Source organism: Apis dorsata, unplaced genomic scaffold (assembly GCF_000469605.1).
Source record: "Apis dorsata unplaced genomic scaffold, Apis dorsata 1.3 scaffold_323, whole genome shotgun sequence".
Taxonomy (NCBI): domain Eukaryota; kingdom Metazoa; phylum Arthropoda; class Insecta; order Hymenoptera; family Apidae; genus Apis; species Apis dorsata.
In genome coordinates this window covers 231,466-232,224 of record NW_006263591.1, presented here as the reverse complement: position 1 = coordinate 232,224, position 759 = coordinate 231,466, and the positions used below count along the sequence as shown (strand labels likewise).

Below are 759 nucleotides of genomic sequence, written 5' to 3'. Positions count from 1 at the left end.
ATAATAATTTGCAATTATGTAGACGACCTTATAGAGGATATTAATATATTTATAAATATTTTTGGGTAATCAATTCTAGACTAAAATAAAAACAAAAATTGATATACAAATAAATATACATATATAAATATATAAATAATATATATAATAAAATAAATATATACAAATATATAAATATTATATAATATATAAGTTATAAGCAATTTAAGTTTGTATTAATAAAAGCAAAAATAGAATAAGATAATTTTATTTTCATTATATCGCTGCCTCGCTTTAATCATAAACATTATCAATAATGTTAAAAGGAGATAAATGTATAATATAAAATTTAATTTACAAATTATAATAATTTATATAATTCTAATTACATTATAATACAATAACAATCTTTATCTTTATAATTTTAATTGTAATCAAATTATAATTTATTAATACTATGTGTATATTTATTTGTACATTTATTCTTTTCTTTATTTACTCCTTTATATGTTAGCAATCTTCAGAAAAAATAGTTTGTTTGTTATTAATAAAATAAAAATAAAATAAATAGTTAACAAAATAATTCATATTTAAAGAATTTTAATTTTAATTTGATATAATAATTTTTTGAAAACTTGTAAAAAAATAAAGTTGGAATTTATAATAGAAAAATTATTTATTGTCTATTGTCATTCTGTTTCGATTTCTATATTTGATTTCTAAAGAAGTTTTCATTAAAGAGTTTCATATAATTGTTACATAATTTTTTCAAATTTTACA

The 759-nt window shown here is 14.6% G+C and overlaps 1 protein-coding gene across 5 annotated transcripts in view; it reads left to right on the top strand.

Moving 5' to 3' along the window:
• The window catches only part of LOC102681426 (protein purity of essence), a 33,597-nt gene that overhangs the window by 6,578 nt on the left and 26,260 nt on the right, over positions 1-759 (top strand). The window lies entirely within an intron of this gene.